This window comes from Artibeus jamaicensis, unplaced genomic scaffold, assembly GCF_021234435.1.
Source record: "Artibeus jamaicensis isolate MK-2021 breed Jamaican fruit bat unplaced genomic scaffold, CSHL_Jam_final scaffold_3222, whole genome shotgun sequence".
In the NCBI taxonomy this organism is placed as follows: Eukaryota; Metazoa; Chordata; class Mammalia; order Chiroptera; family Phyllostomidae; genus Artibeus; species Artibeus jamaicensis.
The window spans coordinates 3,671,935-3,684,580 of NW_026522038.1; the positions used below are offsets into that span (position 1 = coordinate 3,671,935).

The 12,646-nt window shown below is 46.6% G+C and overlaps 1 non-coding gene across 1 annotated transcript; it reads left to right on the forward strand.

The window, feature by feature from the left end:
• Window positions 1–7,974: 7,974 nt before the first annotated feature.
• LOC119061449 (small nucleolar RNA SNORA51) lies at window positions 7,975–8,101 on the forward strand. Its single transcript, XR_005084786.2, has one exon. It is a non-coding gene; the product is annotated as a small nucleolar RNA SNORA51 (small nucleolar RNA).
• Window positions 8,102–12,646: the final 4,545 nt, after the last annotated feature.

Genomic DNA, 12,646 nt, shown 5'->3' on the forward strand with positions numbered 1-12,646 from the left:
ACTCTATCCTGTCCTTCTCGCTGTGTGTCACGGATGTTTGTTTGCCTGTTCAGATTATTTGCAAACCTCCCTGGTGATCAGGTGCTCTGTGAAATCTTCTGGGCCAGAGACTGCGGTTCCTACCCCCGGAGTGGTGCTCGGTCTAACCCAGTCTCTGTAAAGGCCTCTTTAGTGAGTGGCCCCCCGGCCTGGCGGAGGCTGCTAGCACTGTGGAAGGAGAGGCACTGGAAATACACGGGGCTGTGTTTTTCTAGTTTGCGGGGAATCAAGCCATTTCACACTGTTTCCTCGTTGGAGAAATACTCCTTCCATCATACTTTCCTCTCAGAGATACTGTGATCATTGATGAGACTCTTTGGAGAGGAGTGATATTCTGTCTCCCTTTGAAGTTTGGTTTTACAAGAAGATCTTTATGTACAAGGCTGTAAAAATCTCGTTCTCCTTCCTGCCCTTTCTTTCCTGAAGCCCAAAGGTCCAGGATTGGCTATCTGCCTATAAAACCCCCATTTCCTAAATGCCTGTCTCCCTGGAGTGTTATCGTCAGTATACCCGGGCAGGTCCGTCCAAGCCCTCACGTCTTCCCTGTCCACAAATCAATCTGTGAGCGTGCAGCCTGGCAACCCCCAGTGGCTTGAGAGTTGTCAGCAAATGGACAGTGGGGAGCGCCGTTATTCACAGATGCTCTTTTCCTTCTACATTGGTGCCAAGGTTGCCTACTTCCTCACTGAAGAACCGCTCAGAGGGCCTCGATAGGAGGCGTACTCTGCGCCAGGTGCTCCTGTGACAGCCTAGTCTAGTGCACACACAGGTGAGCGATGATGGCACCATAGTGCCTGCCGCCAGCCAGATAGAAAGAGGTGTGCACAGAGGGCGTACAGGTCAAGAAGCAGGTCAGAAAGATGAACCGTGGGGTATGGTTGAGAGGACAGGAAGGTGAGCCTGAGAGGGAGATGGTACCTGGGCCAGGTATGAGGGGTAAAGTGGATGAACTAGCTTTGTGAACTTGGACTAGCCTCACAGACCCTGCATTTCCCTCATCTGTAAAATAGGTATCACAATGGCATGGGGATTAATAAAATGGACCAAACAATTTTGTAAATACCCATTCTTATTGTACTTATATTTTGAATTGTTTTCCATAGGTCACAGTGAAGACGTAGCATGTAAGACCCACAAGGGCTGACGTCAGTGCTGCCAACATGTCGTCCTCCCTGGCTTTGTTTCAGAGAGTCCTCCTGATGGTGAGGATGAGGTGTCCCCGGGGGGAGCGGTGAGAAGGCAGGAAGGGGGGAAGCCTGCGCTACCGCCCTTTCCCCTGGCAGCGACCCCCCCGGGTAGATTGCAGAGCACTTCGGGTGGGAATGCCAAAGGCGTAGTGCTCTTCAGAGGCTCCAGGGTTCATAGCCTAATCGGGAGAGTGGCTGGATACTTTTCCACACACTTGGGCATGACCTCATCCGAGTTGAACTTCCATAAACTATTTCATCACTGAAATAGTACATTTAAGATGTCACTCAATCCCACTCAGTTACTTCCCGGTCCATTCCAAATGTTCAGAAACGTCTAGTTTCCTGACCTTTATGCTTCCTTCAGCCCTTTGCTCACTTTGCTTTTTCTGTTATCCAGTAACCACTGTCCTGTCACTAGCTCGCCTCATCTGTCCCCAGTCTTTTCAAAGAACTTGCCCCTGAACACACAGCCTGGATCTGTCCAGCTCTCTGCTCACACTCACTCAGCCTTCTGAGCATCGCCAAAGAAAATCATGCAGTAGTGAGATTAGTGCTGCTACAAATTCAGGGTTTGCAATCTCAGCTGCTGCCTGATGGTCTTCTATAATGGGACAGTATTTTGATAATATTATTGGATGTATTTTTCCTCCTCAGTAATTCCTGCTGCCTGCCATCCATTGAAGGGGAGGGCGTCCCTCGCTTCAGCAGGAAGGCAGTAGAAACCAGCCAAAAACAAAGGAGTCAGTGTTGAGCTTCTCTAAAGGAGGCCGTTGAAGCTCATTTTAGGGAAAATAGATGTGAAAGCCAAGGTTTCCATTTGCGAGAGGCAGGCTTTGTTGAGAGAAGAGAGGATGTGTGGGTTTCAAGGAAATAAAATAGAGAACTAGAGCACAGTTGATAGAGGCAACCGCAGAGTAAGAAAGATAAATGATACACCGCGATGTACGGTGGTTTCCTGTCATACCAGAGGGAACACGGCAAAGCAAAACAGAAAGCCGACCTGGCCCTGGCCTGGGGGTGTGGCCTGAGGAGCAAGGCGGAGGAACGCCGAGGGGTGAGACGTGACCGTGGACTGAAACTTAAATAGAGTAGGGGTACTGGGTGAGGGAGAAAGAGGGGAAATCTCCCAGGGAGGTTTGGGAATCCTGGAGCTGGAAGAATTTTGTGTAATTCTTCTCAACCAGGATTCTGAAAGAAGACTGTGCCCTGGTACAGTGGTCCTGATAATATGGAATGGCCACCATCGAGAAAAATGCGCTGTTCACGTAGAGGGTAACCCTGATGTAGGCTGGCTCCTTCTATAGTCAGGGAAGGTATCCAGATGCCCCGAGTGCCCTCACTGGGTGGGGATGAAGGGCACAGGAAACCTGGAGCCAGGATGTGAAGGACACTCGTCTCCAACTGCTCTTGTGTCCCTGTGGGGACTCCTCCTCTGCACGGTCCTCAAGTGCTGATGTTTTCCCCAGGTGTCCTCTCGTCCCCAGGTAATTCTCAACTTTGTGTCTCTGAGTTGAAAGGATAGACCCTGCTTCATAGTTTTACTCCTAGCTCCTGGCTCATAATTGTATCTCAGAATATGTTTCTTACACCAGTAAGTTAACTTTTGTGAGTCCTGCCCTGAATTGAAACTTTGTAGCATCTTTGCCACTTTAAAATAATGCAGTGTCATATCTTTGGCTGGCAAATCTTTATAAGATACTTCTGACGGGAAGTATCTCAGTTGAGCTATTATTGTGCCCTAGGACATTAAGTCTCATATTTTCAATAATAATTCATGTATTTGTCATTTGGCAGAAGAAGTTTAGAAATAATGTGAAGATTTGGGAGTCATATAATGTATCAGCTTAAAACCTCCACCCTTGTGATAGTAATTCTAAAATCGGTGTCTAGCCCTTCTTCCATGTGGCCATAGGTTACTTGCGGAAATTCCTAGGTGTGCCCACTTGTGCCGACAAATAGGGCCATCAGATATTGTCACCACATGGCATCCACTCCACTCTGCTCTGCCTTTGGTCCCAAAGTGTCCGTACCTGTTGGACCGGAAGCCACTTGGAAGAGTGCTTCTTCTGCCACCTCCCAGGATGAGAAAAGCAACGCTCGTGACAAAGTCATGGAACTTGCCACCTTTGGGATATCAGAGTCATGCTAGCTCCTGTGCAAGGCAGAAAGAATAGCTTTCTTCATAATTCTGGGCCACATTTGACCACTGAGCTCATGAGCCTCTGGCCTCCCAGTTTCATAAGCTTATGATTATCCGCTTCATGGAAAAGGGCAGGAAACACACAGTCCACCATCCCCTGCAAACCCTTCTGCCAAGCCCTCCCCGAAATTCCTATTTTTCTAGTTAGCAAATGACAACCAGCAACCATGAAATTCCAATATATAACAACAGGAGCCAAAAGATGAGTTTAATGGCATGGGGAGGAGAAGGAAGAAAGAAGAGTGCTGTATTTAGTAGCAAAAATTGAGGTACCATTTCCTTCCAACCCCATATGCTCTGTTTCAAAATACTTTGAACAGGATGAAATATAACATCATGATGGATGGAAAAGGAGTTAATTTCTCCCTAGTAAATACGGGGGGGGAGGGAAGTGGGGGTTCAAAAGAATGAGGAAGAAAAATAAATTAGGAAACAACACCTTAAAAGCTCCTGCACCTAAGAAAACAGTGACTGACAGGGACTCCCGACACTTACCCATTGAGGGTCTGCCTCCTGCACCTTGTACCTTGTTCTCGGTCTCTAGAGAGTTTTGCCACTGGCATCACCTTTTATGCTCCTGTGGCAGTTCGCTGTGTCCCTCAGACCTAGGCTATCCTATCCGTCTGCTGTGTGGAGATGCGGCTGTGTCTGCCCTCACGTCTGCCTGCTCCTCCTGCTCCAGACACGTCTTCTTCGCCTGTGGGGCCTGGACTCCAATGGTCCCAAGCCAGACCCAGGCCCTAACAAGCCTCCTAATCTTGAGTTGGGATCCGGTCATTCCCAGTCGTGTACTGGGAGTGAGAACAATTCTTTTGGAGGAGAGCTTTACAATATGACGCTTAAAAGAAAATGGTGTTCTGGAGATCATTGGTGGTGAACCTGGCGTGACACGGAACCGTACATGTAACAATGGTTAAAAGATTCTCTACCGATTACAATGAGTTCACTCTGTCAATTTAGGAAGTTTACAATGAAAGTCGTGAACATTAACATAGCTTTAAAGATTTTCTTTTTGGTAACTGCATAAGGAATAAGAAAAGAGACATAAAAAGTAGAATGAGAAATAGACAAGCATTTGCAAAATTCTTCAAAATTATGAAATGAACTGGGTCAAATGTACATCCAGTTCCTTTGCAGCGCACCCTTGGGTCCGCAGAGGCAACTTCTATTTTTATCGGTATGAGTGCAAGCATTTCTTCCTGTCGGTGCAGGCCGACTGCCTGTCAAGAGGGAGAAAAGTTGCAGAAACAAAACCAGGCTTTGTGCATCACTCACAAGGGCTGGTTTGTTTTTGAAAGAATGTCAAGGAAGTGAGGAATCTTAAAACTGATTTTAGAAAGTTTTTAGTTAAGCCTTCTCCTAGCACTGAGGCCCCCACTTCAAGCAAACACACCTATAATTCCTATTAACGTTGATGAGTCTCTGAGGAAAGGAGGATTTCAGATCCTTTACAAAAATCACAGGGTCCACATGATTCTCGGCTTATTCAAAGGCCTTGCTTCCAGTGGCCAAATACAAATTCTTCATTTACCGCAAACCCCAGAATGTGGGAAGAAGATAGCTGAGTCAACAGGAAATAAAGGAGACAACTCTCAAACTCTGTGTAGAGAATTAAATGCTGCTGTTCCCACATACAAGACGTAGACGAACCCTTGCTTTTAGGAGCTGGAGACGGCCGAGCTTCTGTGAAGCTTGGGGAGAGCACAGAGACACTTGTGGGGCACTGTGAAAGGAGTTATTTTCTGGGAGTAACATATAAAATACTCCCCCAGCATACTAAGTGCACCAACCTCTGTGAATTAGGAACACTGGTGTGCATGTTGGTTTCTCATACATACAAATTTCAGTCAAAGAGGTAATACTCACCTTCCAATCAAACAAACAACCTCACCTTGAAGCTCTATCTGAGGTTCCGCAGGCCCTTTAAGGGCAGCTCACTATCACTCTCACATCTCTGGGAAATGCTACAAAATTGATATTCTGTATAGATTCAGACAGAAAACTGCAGAGGTTAAATTATTTACCCAAGGTCAGCGGAGTCTGTTTCCCCCAGGGCAAAGCAAAGTGGTTACAAGTTTTCAAGAGATCCACACAAATGCTATGTTGTTCTGGAAGCCCGTCCTATGGAGAAGAATTCAGTTCCCAATCTTGGGAGTTAAATTCCATCACTGCTCCAACGAGGCACTTTACCAAGTTAGATTCTTCCTTTTGCTGAGCTCCTCCTGCCTGACTGCATTTTAGAAGGTTCTACAAGAAGAATGCCCACTTCCCCACCGTGCCTCACTGGCTATGTCTGAAATTCATCCTTCGTTTCTTTCCTTAGCTTAATTTTTAAAACTGTTGCAGCCTTCCACTAACCTAATATAAACGATAACTTATCAGAAAAGTGTTTGACAGTGTCATCCTGCAGCATAGTGACTGCAGGCAAGGAAATAAGGCAAGATGAGTGCTAAAGACAAGTGACATCTGTGCCACGTGTTATTATAATAATAGTCTTAATTATGAGACATGGACGAAGAGGAGAATCCTAGCATGTAATTCACCAAGCATGTTCAGGAAAAGGCAGTTCGCATTTAGGTAACCCACCTCCTGACTGTGCTTAAGCCAATTAATAAGGAGAATCAGATTAGGAACATTTTTCTTCTCACCCAGGTATTGAATGATGAAAGGTGAGTACCCTAGGGTGTCCTTCAGTGGTGCAGCGAGACGCATGCTCCCGCAACACGCCAGAACCTTAAAAGTTGCTTTAGAAGCTAAGTATGTGAGGTCTGTCAGATTCTAATATTTATCTATTCATTTAACGATTACTTATTTAGTTCCTATAATATGCAATATGAATTTACATAGCTTTTGATGTTCCAAAGAGTAACTGATTTAAAAAAAATTATTCTGAAAAGGTTCTATGCCTTTTATGCTCACAGGTCTTTTAAGTATCTGGTAAAACGAACTTCTGTTTCTGCTGGGGTAGAAAGATGCTCAATTCCAAGGGTAGAGTAGCGTTCTGCCATAATATCCTAGTTGCCATCTCTAAATGTGACAGAAATTTATATTATAACATACATGCAGTAAATCTCCGGAGCTATCCTAGGCTCTTCCCATTGCTCCTGTCGGTGGCTACCTGTTGCCTTCCAACAGCCAGCTGCACCCACATGTAGGGCACACCCATGTGAGTGCAGGTGGTTGGCTGAAGGGGGGGCGGAGCCTTACAGCGGACTTGGAAAGACACTAACCCTTTTAGAATGTTGGGACCTCAATACCCATCCCCAGAGAGAAAATGTTATATACTTTACTTTTTTCAGGGTCCAGACTATGAGTGTAAACCCCCAAAACCTGGAATTTATTTATTCAAAAAATATGTATTTATTTGTACATGCTTAAACTTCAGTCATCTTCAAAGTACTCTCCCTTTGGTGCAATATACCTATTGAGCCAGTTTTTTTCCTACTGCTCAAACCAGTTTTTGAACTCGTCGATTTTGATACCCTTTAGTGCTTTTGCCATTTTTTGTTTCATCTCTTCTACATCAGCAACACATTTCCCTTTGAGGACTTTTTAATCCAGTGAAACACACACAAAAAAGTCCCTTTGGGGAAGATGGGGTGAATAGGGAGGGTAGGGCATGGGGTTCATGCTGTTTCTGGTCAAAAACTGCTCCATGCTCAGCGTGGTGAGGCACGTGGGCTTGTAAACCACCCATCATAGAATAGGCAAACGCATTGAGTCTTTAAAAAAATTTTCACTGAAGCTGCATGCAGCCTCTCACAACAAAGCCCGCTGATACACTGGTACAGATGGGCTCCTAGAACACTCACCTAGTGAGGAAGCTTGTGCTACAAGAGGCCCACCCTTCAGAAGATAATTCTGGAGTTTTTGGGGGTCCCCCTTCATAAGTTGCGGGCAGAACTCTTTTCAAGTTTCAAAAGAAAGGCAAGCCAAAATGTGCCGGCATAACACCAAGCCTCTGTAACCCGTCCAGACTGTGGGCACGAAGACACAGCGAAGGGGGCCCAGAAAAGGCGGGACCGAGAGTCCGTGAGACTGGAGCCAAGCTAACCAGACTTTTCTCCCAAGTCTGCACGGTCTGGCCTACCTTGACACCCTATATGTAAGTTAACAGGATACTACGCAAATGGAAAGAAGTTTATAATATCCTGGTTTCATTCCTTTAAACAGAGGTGAGGATATTATCTATGCAAAATTATAGATCACATTAGATTTATAAGATGGTGTGCCAGATATTATTCACAATTAATTTAAATATCTTTGTCTGTGACCACTAGAAACTTTAAATGTGATACGTAAGCAAAATAAATAATTCTTGATTTTAAAGTACCAACACTGTATCTATATTATGAAAGCTGAATTCAGAAATGCCATTGTAATGACTAAATCATGTTTATCAAGTGGATGATTATATAGAAATAGATCATGCAGACAAGGACACATTTATAATGAAGCTAAAAATGGTTCATCCAATGGTATACGCAGGCAACCCAGGATTAATGAACTTCTGTGTGAACATTCATACCATTAGAAAAAAGCCCCGGCCTCCCAGTGCTTACACAGGCTGCATTCTGACGGCCAGCACAGAAAGAGGCCGCGGAGAAAACCACCCGGGTGCACCGCAGCCCGGGCCCTCTGCCTGGTCTGTACTGTGAGTGGGGGGACGTGGAAGAAGAAGAGAAAGAAAAGAAAGAAAAAAATAAACAAAAAATAAAAAAAAAAAATTTGGGCGGAAAGGCAGGTGAGACCAGCGTCCTGGTCCTCATTCCCTTACCCTCTGCGGCCTCTGCGCTCGAGGGTGCGGTTTTGTTTCGCCCACTGTGGAGTCGTGTTACCCTGCCTTCAAAATCTTACCCTAAATTTGCCACCAAAAATAAATAAATAAATTCGGGGAGTTGTGCAAGGGAAGGGGAAGGAAGGCGCCCCTGAATCAGAGACGTCGCAGCACGCGGCAACGTGTGCCACTGTGACGCCTCAGTTAACGCGCAGGGAGCAGCCGCGCGCTGGTGGGAGCAGAGTGCCGCGTGCCAGAGCCTCCCTTTGTTGTCGTCTCACTGCGCCATGAGGGAGTCTGTTCCTCTGGACTGTCCTCTCGCTCTTCCACAGCAAATGTGGGTGCCGTGGACTGCCGGGAAGAGGAGGCTCTCTTTTTCTGCCGCCTTTTCTCCTCAATGGGGTGACGCCGGCTGAAATGGAGCAAAGGCTAAGCGGTGCTGGAGGGCGCGTCAGTCTGGGGGCGCCCTAACCCACCCAATCCTGCCCTTGCACACCCTTTGGGAGGTGACTAGGAGGTGTGCACCCCGGCGACAGCACCATCCCAGGCAACGCCCGCTGCTGCAGTTGGCCTTTGCTTGCTCACATCCAGGGCGAGGGCCCCTTTGAGGGACAATGAAAGATGAGCTTCCGCGGACACACAGGACCTCCGGGCTTGGCCTGTGGCCTCTCCCTGGACGGGGCCAGGCTCGGAGTCGGGCGGTGGAAACATTCAGTCGCGCGACCCTGCCGAGCCCCCGCCGCAGGGGCCGGCCTCAGCCCCCTCTTCCTCCCTTTCTGACTCTCACTGCTCTGTCACCCTTTGTTCATTTCCTATATTTCCACTCAGATGTGGTTTAGGGTTTTCTTTCCAAGGCATATTTTGCATGGAAGAATGCTTTCAGTGAGCTGAGGCCCTAATTGCCAAATAACGGTTGCCAAAACATGTTATTTTGGCTTCAAGCTGGTACAGAGCAGAAGGCGGTTTCCCTTCATGAAAAAAAAAAAAAAAAAAGTCCTGCTTCAGCAGCCCCAGGGCCATTTGCAAACACAAGGGACTCAGGCCTCCACCCCGCTCGCCCCAGCGCCCATGCCCCTCCTCTGGTGGGTCACTTTCTCACTCGGTGAGAGGCCTCATGGCCCGGTCCCCTGGGTCGGTGGCAGCTTTGGAGAGGCGGCATCTGCTGCACCACCAGGGGGGCTCCCGCCCCACACTGCACAGACCGGTCTGCCAGCTCGCTGCAAACCCCAGCCGCCAGGCTAGCACGGGAATTCCAAATAGAGACAAATCTGGGGCCCCGGGGGGAAGCGGGATGGAACTGATCAGTAGAGATATATCACTGCTAATTAAGTCCTGATCCCCTGGCTCTACTTGAAACAAATCAGGGAGGGATCAGGTTTTGAGAGCAGGTGCTAACTGGTTGCAAAAGACAAGTTCATCACTTCAGGAAAAGGCTTTGCAGGTAGCTAGCTCTACGGGGACACAGCCGAGCAGGTCCAAAGCTTTGCTGAGAAAGTTCATTCCTGGACAGAGCCACAGGTGTCCAGGACACCAGAGGCGTGTGAACACCCTCTCTTCTTGAGCACATGACTATTGTCCTGCCCTCTGTTTTCCCCCCTCCATAGCTGACTGACTTTCTCTTCAGGTGGACAATGGCATAGTGTAGAAGTAAGTAAACACGCTTCCGGAGACGCCAGCAGTAGTTCTCCTGGGCACAGACTAGACAGTCTTTGGTGGGGTTCAAAATGCTAGTACACAGTGGGCCTTGCACAACCTCCTACCCTACTTCTTTTCCAGATGGTTTAAGAAAAAACAGGACACAAATGAGTAAATAAACTTAATTGCAAGTATTTACTTGAATACAGTCTGAGAGCTGAATGCGTATTGCGTGTGTGAAGAGGAAATAAGTTTGAATGTTAGTGACCCTGTCTGACACTTTCTCCTTCAGAAACTGCCTCTGCTCTAGAAATCCTGACTAACGTTTAATATCATAACTAACGTGGACTAGGCCTCTGTGTGCCAGGGGCTCAGCCAAGTGTTTTACACGCATTATCATTTCATCTTTGCAATGACCCTACGAGGTAGGTATGGCTTAAATAACACATCTATTAAGTGACAAACTGAAGATTTGAATTTCACCAGAGCCCGTATTTTTAAATGCAATGCTATCCTGCCTCTTAGCTTTGCCAACTTCGGATCCTGCACAGAAAACAGAAAAATACATTGCGTACTGTAGTTGCCCAACAATGCCATAAATGAATGAATAAATGAGTCTCAGGTAGTAATAAGGTTTAGCCCCAGGTTCCTATTAAAATAGTAATCTGGGAAATTGTTCTAATATATGTTAAGTCTAGGAGTCTGGAGGTCTCCGATTTGGGGGCCAGTATTTGTACTGGATTTGAAAACTTATTCTGAGGGTCTTCCTTTGATCCGTGTGGAGAGTGTTCTTAGTCCTGACAGTACTGGACCTACTCTTGGCACCTTTGATGAGGCAAGTTGGCTGCCGTTGTTGGCTATGACTCCAGGAATCATTATCAACACAATTTCTTTTTTCTTATGACATGTAATCCCTTCCCTAGCCTCACACCCCAACCTTCCTAGTACTCTTAATGTGGGGAGCCTGCTGCTTTGAGTCACTGCATCCAACCCTGGAGCACAGGCTGTCTCTGGAAGGTTTTCTGTGTTTATTGCTCTATTTATTAGTTTTATAGCAACAGAGCTGAGGGCGTCTTTGGTGCATTTCTTTGGTTGTGCATATCATTCAGACCCATACAAAGAGTAGTCTGGATTCTTGTTGGCACCTGAACTGACTTGAAAGCCAATTGAAAGGTAAAGCGTGGATGTGCACGAGTGTGAGGCACATTGTCATATGAATGTTCATGAGAGGAGAAAGCGATGCCACGTGAAGGTGCCTGGAGATGAGAAGGGGCTGAGCTCAGTGGGTAAGGCACACAACTGAAAATGCCAAGGGAAGTTTTAACGGCTGGATTTAACTCGATGGGGGTGAGCAGGCCCTGGTCCCATTTCCTTCTGGCTCTCCCACCAACTCTAGTTCCTCCTGGGTAGCTTACAGTCTCCGGTTCTACTTCACTGTGGCCATGATGAAAAAGAGGGCTGTTCGTCCGCACATTTTTGGGCCAGAAAGTTTCATTAAAAGATGTCACATAAGGAGAGGGTGAATGACTAAGAAAACTCCAGATCTGTGCACTCCCACCCACCCCTATCCAAGACTTTCTGGAGTGCAAATTTGCCCATAAAGCTGGCTGATCTGTCTGCTGTGGGGCTCTCTCGCTTTCACCCATGTGGGGCCTTGTCCACACAAACAGTTCCCCAGCTCCTTAGAACTGTGACCTTTAAAGTTGGCCTGAGGAATGTGGGAGAGCGGCACATTTTACAAAACTGATGTAAGATTTGTTTAGAACATCAGAAAAAAACTGGAGGTGGGGGGTCGTTACATTGAATTTTTACAAGAGGCCCATTCAACAACACAGGATATGGCGAAAATAAAACAGGATTGGGTGGGATGCATGTTTGGGTTCTCAGGGGGCTGAAATCAAAGAGGTATGCAAACTATTCTGCATAAACCCCTGCCATCCGCTCTGATAAACAAGATTACGGACTTGAAAGGTCAATTATATATTCCTAAGGAGAAATGCCAGGTTCTTGTCAATGTTCATGCCTGACAGGGTCTGAAAATAGACTTGAGTGAGCTAATCACATTGATGACCACGTACAGCAGTGGAGTAAAAGCTTAATTCAATTTTATTACCTCCTATGAGCAAATATTTGCCTCACAAGACACACCCACTCCCTCCAGAATAGTCTATTGTAAACAACTAGCTCCCCTTTTACAAGAGCTGAAATCTTTATGATGTTTGTGAATGCTGAAACCAAAAGCTAAACAGCTTATTGAAATCGTGTCTTTTAGCCAGAAATCCTCACCAGTTAATCCCCTTCCCCTCTCTTTCTTCCTCACTAACTATAGCCCAGGCATGTTCTAGAAAACTAACATTGGTAAGAGTTGCGTTCATCCTCCCCAGTTTTATTCCTGGGAGTGACTATTGGTGGGTCTTCTAGACTTTCCCGTGTGGTTCCAGCAGACAAGTGTTACTTCCTAGTCCTTATGTGCCTTCATGAAGCCAGAGCTTCATTGCCAAGTCTTAGACCCCCCAGGGGTGCCCAACCATAGCCCATGGGCCACATGCAGCCCAAGATGGCCCAACACAAAATTGTAAATTTACTTAAAACACCATGAGATTTTTTTTTGTGATTCCACGTCCCAATGTATTTAATGCATGACCCAAGACAACTCTTCTTCCAGTGTGGCCCAGAGACTCCAAAAGGCTGGACAGCCCTAAACAGCATCCCTGCCAAGTCTTAAACCTCCAGGAGAAGGAGATGAGAGTTCTTTTTGGTAATTTTGCGACCAGGAATTAAGCCCTACATGATTTAAGTCTGACC